Source organism: Equus caballus, chromosome 23, assembly GCF_041296265.1.
Source record: "Equus caballus isolate H_3958 breed thoroughbred chromosome 23, TB-T2T, whole genome shotgun sequence".
NCBI classification, from domain to species: Eukaryota; Metazoa; Chordata; class Mammalia; order Perissodactyla; family Equidae; genus Equus; species Equus caballus.
In genome coordinates, this window is record NC_091706.1 from 2,601,304 (window position 1) to 2,623,009 (window position 21,706).

The following is a 21,706-nucleotide window of genomic DNA, read 5'->3' on the forward strand; positions in this document are numbered from 1 at the left end:
CCGGACATGCCAAAATCACCTGCCGGGTACGCCAGAACCACCTGGCGGACACTCCGAAATCACCTGTCGCGCATGCCGGAACCACCTCTCAGACGTGCCGGAAGCACGTGCCGGACACGCCGGAATCACCTACCGGACAGACTGGAACCACCTGTCGAGCACGCCGGAGCCACCTGTTCGACTCGCTGGAACCACCTGCCGGACAGGCCAATATCAACTGCTGGCTATGCCAGAACCACCTGGGGGACGGTCCGGAATCACCTGCCAGCCATGGCGGAACCACCTCTCAGACGTACCAGAACCACCTGCCGGAGAAGCTGGAAACACGTCCTGGACAGTCTGGAACCACCTGCCGGCCAAGCCTGAACCACCTGCCAAGCACAACGGAACAACCTGCCAGACACGCCAAAATCACCTGCGTGTTATGCCAGAACCACTTGGAGGACTCTCTGGGATGACCTGCCGGGCATGCCGGAACCACCTCTCAGACGTGCCAGAACCATGTGGCGGACAGTCCGGAATCACCTGTTGGGCATGCGCAACCACCTCTGAGACGTACCAGAACCACATGCCGTGCAGGCTGGAACCACCTACCGGACAGACCGGAATCACCTTTCGGGCATGCCGGAACCACCTGTCAGATGTGCCAGAAACACGTGCCGGGGACGCCGGAAGCACCTGCCAAGCACGTTGGAACCACCTGCTCAACTCGCCTGAACCACCTGCCGGACATGCCAAAATCACCTGCCGACTATGCCAGAACCACTTGGCGAACACTCCGGAATCACTTGCCGGGCATGCAGGAACCACCTCTCAGACATGCCAGAACCCCGTGCCAATGACCCCGGAAGCACCAGCCGAGCACGCCGGAACCACCTGCTCGACTCGCCAGAACCACCTGCCGATCACGCAAAAATCACCTGCCGGCTACGCCACAACCAGTTGGTGAACACTTTGGAATCACCTGCCAGGCTTGCTGGAACCACCTGCCAGTCATGCCAAAATCACCTGCCAACTACGCCAGAACCGCTTGGCGGACACTGTGGAAACACCTGTCGGGCCGGCTGGAACCACATCTCAGACGTGCCAGAAACGTGTTCATGAGATGCTGGAACCACACCCCGAACAAACGGATACCACCTGCCAGAACCGCCTGAACCACCTGCCGAGCACGCCGGAACCACCTGCTCGACTCACCGGTACCACCTCCCTGACAAGCCAAAATCACCTGCTGGGTATGCCAGAACCACTTGGCGGACATTCCGGAATCATCTGCCGGACATGCCGGAACCAGCTCTCAGACACACCAGAACCAAGTGCCGGAGACGCCGGAAGCACCTGCCGAGCATGCCGGAGCCACCTCCTCGACTCGCCAGAAACACCTGCCGGCCATGCCAAAATCACCTGCCGGGTATGCCAGAACCACGTGGCGGACACTACGGAATCACCTGCTGCGCATGCCGGAAGCACGTGCCAGACACGCCGGAAACACCTACCGGACAGACCGGAACCACCTGCCAAGAACGCCGGAGCCACCTGTTCGACTCGCTGGAACCACCTGCCGGACAGGCCAATATCAACTGCTGGCTATGCCAGAACCACCTGGGGGACGGTCCGGGATCACCTGCCAGCCATGGCGGAACCACCTCTCAGACGTACCAGAACCACCTGCCGGAGAAGCTGGAAACACGTCCTGGACAGACTGGAACCACGTGACGGCCATGCCTGAACCACCTGCCGATCAAGGCGGAACCACCTGCCGGACACGCCAAAATCACCTGTGGGCTATGCCAGAACCACTTGGACGACTCTCCGAAATGACATGCCGGGCATGTTGGAACCACCTCTCAGACGTGCCAGAAGCACGTGGCGGACTGTCCGGAATCACCTGTTGGGCATACGCAACCACCTCTGACACGTACCAGAACCACGTGCCGTGCACGCCGGAACCACCTACCGGACAGACCGGAATCAACTTTTGGGCATGCCGGAACCACCAGTCAGATGTGCCAGAAACCCGTGCCGGAGACGCCGGAAGCACCTGCCGAGCACGTCGCAACCACCTGCTCAACTCGCCTGAACCACCTGCCGGACACGCCAAAATCATCTGCCTGCTACACCAGCACCACTTCGGGGACAAGCCGGAATCACGTGAGGGGCATGCCGGCACAGCCTCTCAGACTGAACCTCGTGCCGGACACCACAGAACCACCTGCCGGACAGACCGGAACCACCTGCCGGACACGCCGGAACCACCGGCTCGACCCGCCGGAACGACCGCTGGACATGCAAACTCACCTGCCGGCTACCCTGGAAACACTTGGCGAACACTCCAGAATCACCTGCCGGGCATGCCGGAACCACCTCTCAGATATGCCAGAACCACGTGCCAATGACCCCGGAAGCACCTGCCGAGCACGCCGGAACCACCTGCTCGACTCGCCAGAACCACCTGCCGGACACGCAAAAATCACCTGCCGGCTACGCCACAACCAGTTGGGGAACACTTCGGAATCACCTGCCGGGCTTGCTGGAACCACCTGCCGGTCATGCCAAAATCACCTGCCAACTACGCCAGTACCACTTGGCGGACACTGTGGAAACACCTGTCGGGCCGGCCGGAACCACATCTCAGACGTGCCACAACCATGTGCATGTGATGCTGGAACCACACCCCGAACAGACGGAAAACACCTGCCAGACCCGTCTGAACAACCTGCCGAGCACGCCGGAGCCACCTGCTCGACTCGCCGGAACCACCTACCTGACATGCCCAAATCACCAGCCGGGTATGCCAGAACCACTTGGCGGACACTCCGGAATCATCTGCCGGACATGCCGGAACCAGCTCTCAGACACACCAGAACCACGTGCCGGAGACGCCGGAAGCACCTGCCGAGCATGCCGGAGCCACCTGCTCGACTCGCCAGAAACACCTGCCGGACACGCCAAAATCACCTGCCGGGTACGCCAGAACCACCTGGCGGACACTCCGAAATCACCTGTCGCGCATGCCGGAACCACCTCTCAGACGTGCCAGAAGCACGTGCCGGACACGCCGGAATCACCTACCGGACAGACCGGAACCACCTGTCGAGCACGCCGGAGCCACCTTTTGGACTCGCTGGAACCACCTGCCGGACAGGCCAATATCAACTGCTGGCTATGCCAGAACCACCTCGGGTACGGTCCGGAATCACCTGCCAGCCATGGCGGAACCACCTCTCAGACGTACCAGAACCACCTGCCGGTGAAGCTGGAAACACGTCCTGGACAGTCTGGAACCACCTGCCGGCCAAGCCTGAACCACCTGCCAAGCACAACGGAACAACCTGCCAGACATGCCAAAATCACCTGCGTGTTATGCCAGAACCACTTGGAGGACTCTCTGGGATGACCTGCCGGGCATGACGGAACCACCTCTCAGACGTGCCAGAACCATGTGGCGGACAGTCCGGAATCACCTGTTGGGCATGCGCAACCATCTCTGAGACGTACCAGAACCACATGCCGTGCAGGCTGGACCCACCTACCGGACAGACCGGAATCACCTTTCGGGCATGCCGGAACCACCTGTCAGATGTGCCAGAAACACGTGCCGGAGATGCCGGAAGCACCTGCCAAGCACGTTGGAACCACCTGCTCAACTCGCCTGAACCTCCTGCCGGACATGCCAAAAGCACCTGCCGAGTATGCCAGAACCACTTGGCGAACACTCCGGAATCACTTGCCGGGCATGCAGGAACCACCTCTCAGACATGCCAGAACCCCGTGCCAATGACCCCGGAAGCACCAGCCGAGCACGCCGGAACCACCTGCTCGACTCGCCAGAACCACCTGCCGATCACGCAAAAATCACCTGCCGGCTACGCCACAACCAGTTGGTGAACACTTTGGAATCACCTGCCAGGCTTGCTGGAACCACCTGCCGGTCATGCCAAAATCACCTGACAACTACGCCAGTACAACTTGGCGGACACTGTGGAAACACCTGTTGGGCCGGCCGGAACCACATCTCAGACGTGCCAGAACCATGTGCATGAGATGCTGGAACCACACCCCGAACACACGGAAAACACCTGCCAGACCCGTCTGAACAACCTGCCGAGCACGCCGGAGCCACCTGCTCGACTCGCCAGAAACACCTGCCGGACACGCCAAAATCACCTGCCGGGTATGCCAGAACCACCTGGCGGACACTACGGAATATCCTGCCGCGCATGCCGGAAGCACGTGCCAGACACGCCGGAATCACCTACCGGACAGACCGGAACCACCTGCCAAGAACACCGGAGCCACCTGTTCGACTCGCTGGAACCACCTGCCGGACAGGCCAATATCAACTGCTGGCTATGCCAGAACCACCTGGGGGACAGTCCGGGATCACCTGCCAGCCATGGCGGAACCACCTCTCAGACGTACCAGACCCACCTGCCGGAGAAGCTGGAAACACGTCCTGGACAGACTGGAACCACGTGACGGCCATGCCTGAACCACCTGCCGAGCACGGCGGAACCACCTGCCGGACACGCCAAAATCACCTGCGGGCTACGCCAGAACCACTTGGACGACTCTCCGAAATGACCTGCCGGGCATGTTGGAACCACCTCTCAGACGTGCCAGAAGCACGTGGCGGACAGTCCGGAATCACCTGTTGGGCATACGCAACCACCTCTGAGACGTACCAGAACCACGTGCCGTGCACGCCGGAACCACCTACCGGACAGACCGGAATCAACTTTTGGGCATGCCGGAACCACCAGTCAGATGTGCCAGAAACACGTGCCGGAGACGCCGGAAGCACCTGCCGAGCACGTCGCAACCACCTGCTCAACTCGCCTGAACCACCTGCCGGACACGCCAAAATCACCTGCCCGCTACACCAGCACCAATTCGGGGACAAGCCGGAATCACGTGAGGGGCATGCCGGCACAGCCTCTCAGACTGAACCTCGTGCCGGACACCACAGAACCACCTGCTGGACAGACCGGAACCACCTTCCGGACATGCCGGAACCACCGGCTCGACCCGCCGGAACGACCGCTGGACATGCAAACTCACCTGCCGGCTACGCCGGAAACACTTGGCGAACACTCCGGAATCACCTGCCGGGCATGCCGGAACCACCTCTCAGATATGCCAGAACCACGTGCCAATGACCCCGGAAGCACCTGCCGAGCACGCCGGAACCACCTGCTCGACTCGCCAGAACCACCTGCTGGACACGCAAAAATCACCTGCCGGCTACGCCACAACCAGTTGGGGAACACTTCGGAATCACCTGCCGGGCTTGCTGGAACCACCTGCCGGTCATGCCAAAATCACCTGCCAACTACGCCAGTACCACTTGGCGGACACTGTGGAAACACCTGTCGGGCCGGCCGGAACCACATCTCAGACGTGCCAGAACCATGTGCATGAGATGCTGGAACCACACCCCGAACAGACGGAAAACACCTGCCAGACCCGTCTGAACAACCTGCCGAGCACGCCGGAGCCACCTGCTCGACTCGCCGGAACCACCTACCTGACATACCCAAATCACCAGCCGGGTATGCCAGAACCACTTGGCGGACACTCCGGAATCATCTGCCGGACATGCCGGAACCAGCTCTCAGACACACCAGAACCACGTGCCGGAGACGCCGGAAGCACCTGCCGAGCATGCCGGAGCCACCTGCTCGACTCGCCAGAAACACCTGCCGGACACGCCAAAATCACCTGCCGGGTACGCCAGAACCACCTGGCGGACACTCCGAAATCACCTGTCGCGCATGCCGGAACCACCTCTCAGACGTGCCGGAAGCACGTGCCGGACACGCCGGAATCACCTACCGGACAGACCGGAACCACCTGCCGAGCACGCCGGAGCCACCTGTTCGACTCGCTGGAACCACCTGCCAGACAGGCCAATATCAACTGCTGGCTATGCCAGAACCACCTGGGGGACGGTCCGGAATCACCTGGCAGCCATGGCGGAACCTCCTCTCAGGCGTACCAGAACCACCTGCCGGTGAAGCTGGAAACACGTCCTGGACAGTCTGGAACCACCTGCCGGCCAAGCCTGAACCACCTGCCAAGCACAACGGAACAACCTGCCAGACACGCCAAAATCACCTGCGTGTTATGCCAGAACCACTTGGAGGACTCTCTGGGATGACCTGCCGGGCATGCCGGAACCACCTCTCAGACGTGCCAGAACCATGTGGCGGACAGTCCGGAATCACCTGTTGCGCGTGCGCAACCACCTCTTAGACGTACCAGAACCACATGCCGTGCAGGCTGGAACCACCTACCGGACAGACCGGAATCACCTTTCGGGCATGCCGGAACCACCTGTCAGATGTGCCAGAAACACGTGCCGGAGACGCCGGAAGCACCTGCCAAGCACGTTGGAACCACCTGCTCAACTCGCCTGAACCACCTGCCGGACATGCCAAAATCACCTGCCGACTATGCCAGAACCACTTGGCGAACACTCCGGAATCACTTGCCGGGCATGCAGGAACCACCTCTCAGACATGCCAGAACCCCGTGCCAATGACCCCGGAAGCACCAGCCGAGCACGCCGGAACCACCTGCTCGACTCGCCAGAACCACCTGCCGATCACGCAAAAATCACCTGCCGGCTACGCCACAACCAGTTGGTGAACACTTTGGAGTCACCTGCCAGGCTTGCTGGAACCACCTGCCAATCATGCCAAAATCACCTGCCAACTACGCCAGAACCGCTTGGCGGACACTGCGGAAACACCTGTCGGGCCGGCTGGAACCACATCTCAGACGTGCCAGAAACGTGTTCATTAGATGCTGGAACCACACCCCGAACAGATGGATACCACCTGCCAGAACCGCCTGAACCACCTGCCGAGCCCGCCGGAACCACCTGCTCGACTCACCGGTACCACCTCCCTGACACGCCAAAATCACCTGCTGGGTATGCCAGAACCACTTGGCGGACACTCCGGAATCATCTGCCGGACATGCCGGAACCAGCTCTCAGACACACCAGAACCAAGTGCCGGAGACGCAGGAAGCACCTGCCGAGCATGCCGGAGCCACCTGCTCGACTCGTCAGAAACACCTGCCGGACACGCCAAAATCACCTGCCGGGTATGCCAGAACCACCTGGCGGACACTACGGAATATCCTGCCGCGCATGCCGGAAGCACGTCCCAGACACGCCGGAATCACCTACCGGACAGACCGGAACCACCTGCCAAGAACACCGGAGCCACCTGTTCGACTCGCTGGAACCACCTGCCGGACAGGCCAATATCAACTGCTGGCTATGCCAGAACCACCTGGGGGACAGTCCGGGATCACCTGCCAGCCATGGCGGAACCACCTCTCAGACGTACCAGAACCACCTGCCGGAGAACCTGGAAACACGTCCTGGACAGACTGGAACCACGTGACGGCCATGCCTGAACGACCTGCCGAGCACGGCGGAACCACCTGCCAGACACTCCAAAATCACCTGTGGGCTACGCCAGAACCTCTTGGACGACACTCCGAAATGACCTGCCGGGCATGTTGGAACCACCTCTCAGACGTGCCAGAAGCACGTGGCGGACATTCCGGAATCACCTGTTGGGCATACGCAACCACCTCTGAGACGTACCAGAACCACGTGCCGTGCACGCCGGAACCACCTACCGGACAGACCGGAATCAACTTTTGGGCATGCCGGAACCACCAGTCAGATGTGCCAGAAACACGTGCCGGAGACGCCGGAAGCACCTGCCGAGCACGTCGCAACCACCTGCTCAACTCGCCTGAACCACCTGCCGGACACGCCAAAATCACCTGCCCGCTACACCAGCACCACTTCGGGGACAAGCCGGAATCACGTGAGGGGCATGCCGGCACAGCCTCTCAGACTGAACCTCGTGCCGGACACCACAGAACCACCTGCCGGACAGACCGGAACCACCTGCCGGACACGCCGCAACCACTGGCTCGACCCGCCGCAACGACCGCTGGACATGCAAAATCACCTGTCGGCTACGCCGGAAACACTTGGCGAACACTCCGGAATCACCTGCCGGGCATGCCGGAACCACCTCTCAGATATGCCAGAACCACGTGCCAATGACCCCGGAAGCACCTGCCGAGCACGCCGGAACCACCTGCTCGACTCGCCAGAACCACCTGCCGATCACGCAAAAATCACCTGCCGGCTACGCCACAACCAGTTGGGGAACACTTCGGAATCACCTGCTGGGCTTGCTGGAACCACCTGCCGGTCATGCCAAAATCACCTGCCAACTACGCCAGTACCACTTGGCGGACACTGTGGAAACACCTGTCGGGCCGGCCGGAACCACATCTCAGACGTGCCAGAACCATGTGCATGAGATGCTGGAACCACACCCCGAACAGACGGAAAACACCTGCCAGACCCGTCTGAACAACCTGCCGAGCACGCCGGAGCCACCTGCTCGACTCGCCGGAACCACCTACCTGACATGCCCAAATCACCAGCCGGGTATGCCAGAACCACTTGGTGGACACTCCGGAATCATCTGCCGGACATGCCGGAACCAGCTCTCAGACACACCAGAACCACGTGCCGGAGACGCTGGAAGCACCTGCCGAGCATGCCGGAGCCACCTGCTCGACTCGCCAGAAACACCTGCCGGACACGCCAAAATCACCTGCCGGGTACGCCAGAACCACCTGGCGGACACTCCGAAATCACCTGTCGCGCATGCCGGAACCACCTCTCAGACGTGCCGGAAGCACGTGCCGGACACGCCGGAATCACCTACCGGACAGACCGGAACCACCTGCCGAGCACGCCGGAGCCACCTGTTCGACTCACTGGAACCACCTGCCGGACAGGCCAATATCAACTGCTGGCTATGCCAGAACCACCTGGGGGACGGTCCGGAATCACCTGCCAGCCATGGCGGAACCACCTCTCAGACGTACCAGAACCACCTGCCGGAGAAGCTGGAAACACGTCCTGGACAGTCTGGAACCACCTGCCGGCCAAGCCTGAACCACCTGCCAAGCACAACGGAACAACCTGCCAGACACGCCAAAATCACCTGCGTGTTATGCCAGAACCACTTGGAGGACTCTCTGGGATGACCTGCCGGGCATGCCGGAACCACCTCTCAGACGTGCCAGAACCATGTGGCGGACAGTCCGGAATCACCAGTTGGGTATGCGCAACCACCTCTGAGACGTACCAGAACCACATGCCGTGCAGGCTGGAACCACCTACCGGACAGACCGGAATCACCTTTCGGGCATGCCGGAACCACCTGTCAGATGTGCCAGAAACACGTGCCGGAGACGCCGGAAGCACCTGCCAAGCACGTTGGAACCACCTGCTCAACTCGCCTGAACCACCTGCCGGACATGCCAAAATCACCTGCCGACTATGCCAGAACCACTTGACGAACACTCCGGAATCACTTGCCGGGCATGCAGGAACCACCTCTCAGACATGCCAGAACCCCGTGCCAATGACCCCGGAAGCACCAGCCGAGCACGCCGGAACCACCTGCTCGACTCGCCAGAGCCACCTGCCGATCACGCAAAAATCACCTGCCGGCTACACCACAACCAGTTGGTGAACACTTTGGAATCACCTGCCAGGCTTGCTGGAACCACCTGCCAGTCATGCCAAAATCACCTGCCAACTACGCCAGAACCGCTTGGCGGACACTGCGGAAACACCTGTCGGGCCGGCTGGAACCACATCTCAGACGTGCCAGAAACGTGTTCATGAGATGCTGGAACCACACCCCGAACAGACGGATACCACCTGCCAGAACCGCCTGAACCACCTGCTGAGCACGCCGGAACCACCTGCTCGACTCACCGGTACCACCTCCCTGACACGCCAAAATCACCTGCTGGGTATGCCAGAACCACTTGGCGGACACTCCGGAATCATCTGCCGGACATGCCGGAACCAGCTCTCAGACACACCAGAACCAAGTGCCGGAGACGCCAGAAGCACCTGCCGAGCATGCCGGAGCCACCTGCTCCACTCGCCGGAAACACCTGCCGGACACGCCAAAATCACCTGCCGGGTATGCCAGAACCACCTGGCGGACACTACGGAATCACCTGCCGCGCATGCTGGAACCACCTCTCAGACGTGCCGGAAGCACGTGCCGGACACGCCGGAAACACCTACCGGACAGACCGGAACCACCTGCCAAGAACGCCGGAGCCACCTGTTCGACTCGCTGGAACCACCTGCCGGACAGGCCAATATCACCTGCTGGCTATGCCAGAACCACCTCGGGGACAGTCCGGGATCACCTGCCAGCCATGGCGGAACCACCTCTCAGACGTACCAGAACCACCTGCCGGAGAACCTGGAAAGACGTCCTGGACAGACTGGAACCACGTGACGGCCATGCCTGAACCACCTGCCGAGCACGGCGGAACCACCTGCCGGACACGCCAAAATCACCTGCGGGCTACGCCAGAACCACTTGGACGACTCTCCGAAATGACCTGCCGGGCATGTTGGAACCACCTCTCAGACGTGCCTGAAGCACGTGGCGGACAGTCCGGAATCACCTGTTGGGCATACGCAGCCACCTATGAGACGTACCAGAACCACGTGCCGTGCACGCCGGAACCACCTACCGGACAGACCGGAATCAACTTTTGGGCATGCCGGAACCACCAGTCAGATGTGCCAGAAACACGTGCCGGAGACGCCGGAAGCACCTGCCGAGCACGTCACAACCACCTGCTCAACTCGCCTGAACCACCTGCCGGACACGCCAAAATCACCTGCCCGCTACACCAGCACCACTTCGGGGACAAGCCGGAATCACGTGAGGGGCATGCCGGCACAGCCTCTCAGACTGAACCTCGTGCCGGACACCACAGAACCACCTGCCGGACAGACAGGAACCACCTGCCGGACACGCCGCAACCACCGGCTCGACCCGCCGCAACGACCGCTGGACATGCAAAATCACCTGTCGGCTACGCCGGAAACACTTGGCGAACACTCCGGAATCACCTGCCGGGCATGCCGGAACCACCTCTCAGATATGCCAGAACCACGTGCCAATGACCCCGGAAGCACCTGCCGAGCACGCCGGAACCACCTGCTCGACTCGCCAGAACCACCTGCCGGACACTCAAAAATCACCTGCCGGCTACGCCACAACCAGTTGGGGAACACTTCGGAATCACCTGCCGGGCTTGCTGGAACCACCTGCCGGTCATGCCAAAATCACCTGCCAGCTACGCCAGTACGACTTGGCGGACACTGTGGAAACACCTGTCGGGGCGACCGGAACCACATCTCAGACGTGCCAGAACCATGTGCATGAGATGCTGGAACCACACCCCGAACAGACGGAAAACACCTGCCAGACCCGTCTGAACAACCTGCCGAGCACGCCGGAGCCACCTGCTCGACTCGCCGGAACCACCTACCTGACATACCCAAATCACCAGCCGGGTATGCCAGAACCACTTGGCGGACACTCCGGAATCATCTGCCGGACATGCCGGAACCAGCTCTCAGACACACCAGAACCACGTGCCGGAGACGCCGGAAGCACCTGCCGAGCATGCCGGAGCCACCTGCTCGACTCGCCAGAAACACCTGCCGGACACGCCAAAATCACCTGCCGGGTACGCCAGAACCACCTGGCGGACACTCCGAAATCACCTGTCGCGCATGCCGGAACCACCTCTCAGACGTGCCGGAAGCACGTGCCGGACACGCCGGAATCACCTACCGGACAGACCGGAACCACCTGCCGAGCACGCCGGAGCCACCTGTTCGACTCGCTGGAACCACCTGCCAGACAGGCCAATATCAACTGCTGGCTATGCCAGAACCACCTGGGGGACGGTCCGGAATCACCTGCCAGCCATGGCGGAACTTCCTCTCAGGCGTACCAGAACCACCTGCCGGAGAAGCTGGAAACACGTCCTGGACAGTCTGGAACCACCTGCCGGCCAAGCCTGAACCACCTGCCAAGCACAACGGAACAACCTGCCAGACACGCCAAAATCACCTGCGTGTTATGCCAGAACCACTTGGAGGACTCTCTGGGATGACCTGCCGGGCATGCCGGAACCACCTCTCAGACGTGCCAGAACCATGTGGCGGACAGTCCGGAATCACCTGTTGCGCGTGCGCAACCACCTCTGAGACGTACCAGAACCACATGCCGTGCAGGCTGGAACCACCTACCGGACAGACCGGAATCACCTTTCGGGCATGCCGGAACCACCTGTCAGATGTGCCAGAAACACGTGCCGGAGACGCCGGAAGCACCTGCCAAGCACGTTGGAACCACCTGCTCAACTCGCCTGAACCACCTGCCGGACATGCCAAAATCACCTGCCGACTATGCCAGAACCACTTGGCGAACACTCCGGAATCACTTGCCGGGCATGCAGGAACCACCTCTCAGACATGCCAGAACCCCGTGCCAATGACCCCGGAAGCACCAGCCGAGCACGCCGGAACCACCTGCTCGACTCGCCAGAACCACCTGCCGATCACGCAAAAATCACCTGCCGGCTACGCCACAACCAGTTGGTGAACACTTTGGAGTCACCTGCCAGGCTTGCTGGAACCACCTGCCAATCATGCCAAAATCACCTGCCAACTACGCCAGAACCGCTTGGCGGACACTGCGGAAACACCTGTCGGGCCGGCTGGAACCACATCTCAGACGTGCCAGAAACGTGTTCATTAGATGCTGGAACCACACCCCGAACAGATGGATACCACCTGCCAGAACCGCCTGAACCACCTGCCGAGCCCTCCGGAACCACCTGCTCGACTCACCGGTACCACCTCCCTGACACGCCAAAATCACCTGCTGGGTATGCCAGAACCACTTGGCGGACACTCCGGAATCATCTGCCGGACATGCCGGAACCAGCTCTCAGACACACCAGAACCAAGTGCCGGAGACGCAGGAAGCACCTGCCGAGCATGCCGGAGCCACCTGCTCGACTCGTCAGAAACACCTGACGGACACGCCAAAATCACCTGCCGGGTATGCCAGAACCACCTGGCGGACACTACGTAATCACCTGCCGCGCATGCCGCAAGCACGTGCCAGACACGCCGGAATCACCTACCGGACAGACCGGAACCACCTGCCAAGAACGCCGGAGCCACCTGTTCGACTCGCTGGAACCACCTGCCGGACAGGCCAATATCACCTGCTGGCTATGCCAGAACCACCTCGGGGACAGTCCGGGATCACCTGCCAGCCATGGCGGAACCACCTCTCAGACGTACCAGAACCACCTGCCGGAGAACCTGGAAACACGTCCTGGACAGACTGGAACCACGTGACGGCCATGCCTGAACCACCTGCCGAGCACGGCGGAACCACCTGCCGGACACGCCAAAATCACCTGCGGGCTACGCCAGAACCACTTGGACGACTCTCCGAAATGACCTGCCGGGCATGTTGGAACCACCTCTCAGACGTGCCTGAAGCACGTGGCGGACAGTCCGGAATCACCTGTTGGGCATACGCAACCACCTCTGAGACGTACCAGAACCACGTGCCGTGCACGCCGGAACCACCTACCGGACAGACCGGAATCAACTTTTGGGCATGCCGGAACCACCAGTCAGATGTGCCAGAAACACGTGCCGGAGACGCCGGAAGCACCTGCCGAGCACGTCGCAACCACCTGCTCAACTCGCCTGAACCACCTGCCGGACACGCCAAAATCACCTGCCCGCTACACCAGCACCACTTCGGGGACAAGCCGGAATCACGTGAGGGGCATGCCGGCACAGCCTCTCAGACTGAACCTCGTGCCGGACACCACAGAACCACCTGCCGGACAGACCGGAACCACCTGCCGGACACGCCGCAACCACTGGCTCGACCCGCCGCAACGACCGCTGGACATGCAAAATCACCTGCCGGCTACGCCGGAAACACTTGGCGAACACTCCGGAATCACCTGCCGGGCATGCCGGAACCACCTCTCAGATATGCCAGAACCACGTGCCAATGACCCCGGAAGCACCTGCCGAGCACGCCGGAACCACCTGCTCGACTCGCCAGAACCACCGGCCGGACACTCAAAAATCACCTGCCGGCTACGCCACAACCAGTTGGGGAACACTTCGGAATCACCTGCCGGGCTTGCTGGAACCACCTGCCGGTCATGCCAAAATCACCTGCCAACTACGCCAGTACCACTTGGCGGACACTGTGGAAACGCCTGTCGGGCCGGCCGGAACCACATCTCAGACGTGCCAGAACCATGTGCATGAGATGCTGGAACCACACCCCGAACAGACGGAAAACACCTGCCAGACCCGTCTGAACAACCTGCCGAGCACGCCGGAGCCACCTGCTCGACTCGCCGGAACCACCTACCTGACATGCCCAAATCACCAGCCGGGTATGCCAGAACCACTTGGCGGACACTCCGGAATCATCTGCCGGACATGCCGGAACCAGCTCTAAGACACACCAGAACCACGTGCCGGAGACGCCGGAAGCACCTGCCGAGCATGCCGGAGCCACTTGCTCGACTCGCCAGAAACACCTGCCGGACACGCCAAAATCACCTGCCGGGTACGCCAGAACCACCTGGCGGACACTCCGAAATCACCTGTCGCGCATGCCGGAACCACCTCTCAGACGTGCCGGAAGCACGTGCCGGACACGCCGGAATCACCTACCGGACAGACCGGAACCACCTGCCGAGCACGCCGGAGCCACCTGTTCGACTCGCTGGAACCACCTGCCGGACAGGCCAATATCAACTGCTGGCTATGCCAGAACCACCTGGGGGACGGTCCGGAATCACCTGCCAGCCATGGCGGAACCACCTCTCAGACGTACCAGAACCACCTGCTGGAGAAGCTGGAAACACGTCCTGGACAGTCTGGAACCACCTGCCGGCCAAGCCTGAACCACCTGCCAAGCACAACGGAACAACCTGCCAGACACGCCAAAATCACCTGCGTGTTATGCCAGAACCACTTGGAGGACTCTCTGGGATGACCTGCCGGGCATGCCGGAACCACCTCTCAGACGTGCCAGAACCATGTGGCGGACAGTCCGGAATCACCTGTTGCGCGTGCGCAACCACCTCTGAGACGTACCAGAACCACATGCCGTGCAGGCTGGAACCACCTACCGGACAGACCGGAATCACCTTTCGGGCATGCCGGAACCACCTGTCAGATGTGCCAGAAACACGTGCCGGAGACGCCGGAAGCACCTGCCAAGCACGTTGGAACCACCTGCTCAACTCGCCTGAACCACCTGCCGGACATGCCAAAATCACCTGCCGACTATGCCAGAACCACTTGGCGAACACTCCGGAATCACTTGCCGGGCATGCAGGAACCACCTCTCAGACATGCCAGAACCCCGTGCCAATGACCCCGGAAGCACCAGCCGAGCACGCCGGAACCACCTGCTCGACTCGCCAGAACCACCTGCCAGTCATGCCAAAATCACCTGCCAACTACGCCAGAACCGCTTGGCGGACACTGCGGAAACACCTGTCGGGCCGGCTGGAACCACATCTCAGACGTGCCAGAAACGTGTTCATGAGATGCTGGAACCACACCCCGAACAGACGGATACCACCTGCCAGAACCGCCTGAACCACCTGCTGAGCACGCCGGAACCACCTGCTCGACTCACCGGTACCACCTCCCTGACACGCCAAAATCACCTGCTGGGTATGCCAGAACCACTTGGCGGACACTCCGGAATCATCTGCCGGACATGCCGGAACCAGCTCTCAGACACACCAGAACCAAGTGCCGGAGACGCCGGAAGCACCTGCCGAGCATGCCGGAGCCACCTGCTCCACTCGCCGGAAACACCTGCCGGACACGCCAAAATCACCTGCCGGGTATGCCAGAACCACCTGGCGGACACTACGGAATCACCTGCCGCGCATGCTGGAACCACCTCTCAGACGTGCCGGAAGCACGTGCCGGACACGCCGGAAACACCTACCGGACAGACCGGAACCACCTGCCAAGAACGCCGGAGCCACCTGTTCGACTCGCTGGAACCACCTGCCGGACAGGCCAATATCAACTTCTGGCTATGCCAGAAACACCTCGGGGACAGTCCGGGATCACCTGCCAGCCATGGCGGAACCACCTCTCAGACGTACCAGAACCACCTGCCGGAGAAGCTGGAAAAACGTCATGGACAGACTGGAACCACGTGACGGCCATGCCTGAACCACCTGCCGAGCACGGCGGAACCACCTGCCGGACACGCCAAAATCACCTGCGGGCTATGCCAGAACCACTTGGACGACTCTCCGAAATGACCTGCCGGGCATGTTGGAACCACCTCTCAGACGTGCCTGAAGCACGTGGCGGACAGTCCGGAATCACCTGTTGGGCATACGCAACCACCTCTGACACGTACCAGAACCACGTGCCGTGCACGCCGGAACCACCTACCGGACAGACCGGAATCAACTTTTGGGCATGCCGGCACCACCAGTCAGATGTGCCAGAAACACGTGCCGGAGACGCCGGAAGCACCTGCCGAGCACGTCGCAACCACCTGCTCAACTCGCCTGAACCACCTGCCGGACACGCCAAAATCACCTGCCCGCTACACCAGCACCACTTCGGGGACAAGCCGGAATCACGTGAGGGGCATGCCGGGACAGCCTCTCAGACTGAACCTCGTGCCGGACACCACAGAACCACCTGCCGGACAGACCGGAACCACCTGCCGGACACGCCGGAACCACCGGCTCGACCCGCCGGAACGACCGCTGGACATGCAAAATCACCTGTCGGCTACGCCGGAAACGCTTGGCGAACACTCCGGAATCACCTGCCGGGCATGCCGGAACCACCTCTCAGATATGCCAGAACCACGTGCCAATGACCCCGGAAGCACCTGCCGAGCACGCCAGAACCACCGGCTCGAATCGCTAGAACCACCTGCCGGACACGCAGAAATCACCTGCTGGCTACGCCACAACCAGTTGGGGAACACTTCGGAATCACCTGCCGGGCTTGCTGGAACCACCTGCCGGTCATGCCAAAATCACCTGCCAACTACGCCAGTACCACTTGGCGGACACTGTGGAAACACCTGTCGGGCCGGCCGGAACCACATCTCAGACGTGCCAGAACCATGTGCATGAGATGCTGGAACCACACCCCGAACAGACGGAAAACACCTGCCAGACCCGTCTGAACAACCTGCCGAGCACGCCGGAGCCACCTGCTCGACTCGCCGGAACCACCTACCTGACATGCCCAAATCACCAGCCGGGTATGCCAGAACCACTTGGCGGACACTCCGGAATCATCTGCCGGACATGCCGGAACCAGCTCTCAGACACACCAGAACCACGTGCCGGAGACGCCGGAAGCACCTGCCGAGCATGCCGGAGCCACCTGCTCGACTCGCCAGAAACACCTGCCGGACACGCCAAAATCACCTGCCGGGTACGCCAGAACCACCTGGCGGACACTCCGAAATCACGTGTTGCGCATGCCGGAACCAACTCTCAGACGTGCCGGAAGCACGTGCCGGACACGCCGGAATCACCTACCGGACAGACCGGAACCACCTGCCGAGCACGCCGGAGCCACCTGTTCGACTCGCTGGAACCACCTGCCGGACAGGCCAATATCAACTGCTGGCTATGCCAGAACCACCTCGGGGACGGTCCGGAATCACCTGCCAGCCTTGGCGGAACCACCTCTCAGACGTACCAGAACCACCTGCCGGTGAAGCTGGAAACACGTCCTGGACAGTCTGGAACCACCTGCCGGCCAAGCCTGAACCACCTGCCAAGCACAACGGAACAACCTGCCAGACATGCCAAAATCACCTGCGTGTTATGCCAGAACCACTTGGAGGACTCTCTGGGATGACCTGCCGGGCATGACGGAACCACCTCTCAGACGTGCCAGAACCATGTGGCGGACAGTCCGGAATCACCTGATGGGCATGCGCAACCACCTCTGAGACGTACCAGAACCACATGCCGTGCAGGCTGGACCCACCTACCGGACAGACCGGAATCACCTTTCAGGCATGCCGGAACCACCTGTCAGATGTGCCAGAAACACGTGCCGGAGACGCCGGAAGCACCTGCCAAGCACGTTGGAACCACCAGCTCAACTCGCCTGAACCACCTGCCGGACATGCCAAAAGCACCTGCTGAGTATGCCAGAACCACTTGGCGAACACTCCGGAATCACTTGCCGGGCATGCAGGAACCACCTCTCAGACATGCCAGAACCCCGTGCCAATGACCCCGGAAGCACCAGCCGAGCACGCCGGAACCAGCTGCTCGACTCGCCAGAACCACCTGCCGATCACGCAAAAATCACCTGCCGGCTACGCCACAACCAGTTGGTGAACACTTTGGAATCACCTGCCAGGTTTGCTGGAACCACCTGCCGGTCATGCCAAAATCACCTGACAACTACGCCAGTACAACTTGGCGGACACTGTGGAAACACCTGTGGGGCCTGCCGGAACCACATCTCAGACGTGCCAGAACCATGTGCATGAGATGCTGGAACCACACCCCGAACAGACGGAAAACACCTGCCAGACCCGTCTGAACAACCTGCCGAGCACGCCGGAGCCACCTGCTCGACTCGCCAGAAACACCTGCTGGACACGCCAAAATCACCTGCGGGGTATGCCAGAACAACCTGGCGGACACTACGGAATATCCTGCCGCGCATGCCGGAAGCACCTGCCAAGCACGTTGGAACCACCTGCTCAACTCGCCTGAACCACCTGCTGGACATGCCAAAATCACCTGCTGACTATGCCAGAACCACTTGGCGAACACTCCGGAATCACTTGCCGGGCATGCAGGAACCACCTCTCAGACATGCCAGAACCCCGTGCCAATGACCCCGGAAGCACCAGCCGAGCACGCCGGAACCACCTGCTCGACTCGCCAGAACCACCTGCCGATCACGCAAAAATCACCTGCCGGCTACGCCACAACCAGTTGGTGAACACTTTGGAATCACCTGCCAGGCTTGCTGGAACCACCTGCCAGTCATGCCAAAATCACCTGCCAACTACGCCAGAACCGCTTGGCGGACACTGCGGAAACACCTGTCGGGCCGGCTGGAACCACATCTCAGACGTGCCAGAAACGTGTTCATGAGATGCTGGAACCACACCCCGAACAGACGGATACCACCTGCCAGAACCGCCTGAACCACCTGCTGAGCACGCCGGAACCACCTGCTCGACTCACAGGTACCACCTCCCTGACACGCCAAAATCACCTGCTGGGTATGCCAGAACCACTTGGCGGACACTCCGGAATCATCTGCCGGACATGCCGGAACCAGCTCTCAGACACACCAGAACCAAGTGCCGGAGACGCCGGAAGCACCTGCCGAGCATGCCGGAGCCACCTGCTCCACTCGCCAGAAACACCTGCCGGACACGCAAAAATCACCTGCCGGGTATGCCAGAACCACCTGGCGGACACTACGGAATCACCTGCCGCGCATGCCGGAACCACCTCTCAGACGTGCCGGAAGCACGTGCCGGACACGCCGGAAACACCTACCGGACAGACCGGAACCACCTGCCAAGAGCGCCGGAGCCACCTGTTCGACTCGCTGGAACCACCTGCCGGACAGGCCAATATCAACTGCTGGCTATGCCAGAACCACCTGGGGGACAGTCCGGGATCACCTGCCAGCCATGGCGGAACCACCTCTCAGACGTACCAGAACCACCTGCCGGAGAAGCTGGAAACACGTCCTGGACAGACTGGAACCACGTGAAGGCCATGCCTGAACCACCTGCCGAGCACGGCGGAACCACCTGCCGGACACGCCAAAATCACCTGCGGGCTACGCCAGAACCACTTGGACGACTCTCCGAAATGACCTGCCGGGCATGTTGGAACCACCTCTCAGACGTGCCAGAAGCACGTGGCGGACAGTCCGGAATCACCTGTTGGGCATGCACAACCACCTCTGAGACGTACCAGAACCACATGCCGTGCACGCCGGAACCACCTACCGGACAGACCGGAATCCACTTTTGGGCATCCCGGAACCACCAGTCAGATGTGCCAGAAACACGTGCCGGAGACGCCGGAAGCACCTGCCGAGCACGTCGCAACCACCTGCTCAACTCGCCTGAACCACCTGCCGGACACGCCAAAATCACCTGCCCGCTACACCAGCACCACTTCGGGGACAAGCCGGAATCACGTGAGGGGCATGCCGGCACAGCCTCTCAGACTGAACCTAGTGCCGGACACCACAGAACCACCTGCCGGACAGACCGGAACCACCTGCCAGACACGCCGGAACCACCGGCTCGACCCGCCGGAACGACCGCTGGACATGCAAAATCACCTGCCGGCTACGCCGCAAACACTTGGCGAACACTCCGGAATCACCTGCCGGGCATGCCGGAACCACCTCTCAGATATGCCAGAACCACGTGCCAATGACCCCGGAAGCACCTGCCGAGCACGCCGGAACCACCTGCTCGACTCGCCAGAACCACCTGCCGGACACGCAAAAATCACCTGCCGGCTACGCCACAACCAGTTGGGGAACACTTCGGAATCACCTGCCGGGCTTGCTGGAACCACCTGCCGGTCATGCCAAAATCACCTGCCAACTACGCCAGTACCACTTGGCGGACACTGTGGAAACACCTGTCGGGCCGGCCGGAACCACATCTCAGACGTGCCAGAACCATGTGCATGAGATGCTGGAACCACACCCCGAACAGACGGAAAACACCTGCCAGACCCGTCTGAACAACCTGCCGAGCACGCCGGAGCCACCTGCTCGACTCGCCGGAACCACCTACCTGACATGCCCAAATCACCAGCCGGGTATGCCAGAACCACTTGGCGGACACTCCGGAATCATCTGCCGGACATGCCGGAACCAGCTCTCAGACACACCAGAACCACGTGCCGGAGACGCCGGAAGCACCTGCCGAGCATGCCGGAGCCACCTGCTCGACTCGCCAGAAACACCTGCCGGACACGCCAAAATCACCTGCCGGGTACGCCAGAACCACCTGGCGGACACTCCGAAATCACCTGTCGCGCATGCCGGAACCACCTCTCAGACGTGCCGGAAGCACGTGCCGGACACGCCGGAAACACCTACCGGACAGACCGGAACCACCTGCCGAGCACGCCGGAGCCACCTGTTCGACTCGCTGGAACCACCTGCCGGACAGGCCAATATCAACTGCTGGCTATGCCAGAACCACCTGGGGGACGGTCCGGAATCACCTGCCAGCCATGGCGGAACCACCTCTCAGACGTACCAGAACCACCTGCCGGAGAAGCTGGAAACACGTCCTGGACAGTCTGGAACCACCTGCCGGCCAAGCCTGAACCACCTGCCAAGCACAACGGAACAACCTGCCAGACACGCCAAAATCACCTGCGTGTTATGCCAGAACCACTTGGAGGACTCTCTGGGATGACCTGCCGGGCATGCCGGAACCACCTCTCAGACGTGCCAGAACCATGTGGCGGACAGTCCGGAATCACCTGTTGGGCATGCGCAACCACCTCTGAGACGTACCAGAACCACATGCCGTGCAGGCTGGAACCACCTACCGGACAGACCGGAATCACCTTTCGGGCATGCCGGAACCACCTGTCAGATGTGCCAGAAACACGTGCCGGAGACGCCGGAAGCACCTGCCAAGCACGTTGGAACCACCTGCTCAACTCGCCT